General features: G+C 48.5%; 1 protein-coding gene across 1 annotated transcript in view; it reads left to right on the top strand.

The window, feature by feature from the left end:
* The window catches only part of LOC106878066 (chromatin assembly factor 1 subunit B), a 30,570-nt gene that overhangs the window by 16,588 nt on the left and 13,590 nt on the right, over positions 1 to 392 (top strand). The gene's annotated exons all lie outside the window — the stretch shown is intronic.

Here is a 392-nt window from a genome sequence, read left to right as displayed (position 1 = left end):
GGCACATAAAAGACACCATTTCGAGCGTGGCCGTTTTCGTGCGGGTGACACGTAAAAGCACCCACTACACTCTCTGAGTGGTTGGCGTTAGGAAGGGCATCCAGCTGTAGAAACTCTGCCAAATCAGACTGGAGCCTGGTGTTGCCATCTGGTTTCACCAGTCCTCAGTCAAATCGTCCAACCCATGCTAGCATGGAAAGCGGACGTTAAACGATGATGATGATGATGATGATGATGTATGTGTGTGTCCCCCCCAACATTGCTTGACATCAATGCTGGTGTGTTCATGTCCCCGTAATGTAGCGGTTCGGTAAAAGAGACCAATAGAATAAGTACTAGGCTTACAAAGAATAAGTCCTGGGGTCGATTTGCTTGACTAAAGGTGGTGCTCC

The sequence above is a fragment of the Octopus bimaculoides genome, chromosome 1, assembly GCF_001194135.2.
Source record: "Octopus bimaculoides isolate UCB-OBI-ISO-001 chromosome 1, ASM119413v2, whole genome shotgun sequence".
Lineage (NCBI taxonomy): Eukaryota > Metazoa > Mollusca > Cephalopoda > Octopoda > Octopodidae > Octopus > Octopus bimaculoides.
Note: the sequence above shows the minus strand (reverse complement) of the source record. Positions and strands in the feature narration are given on the sequence as shown.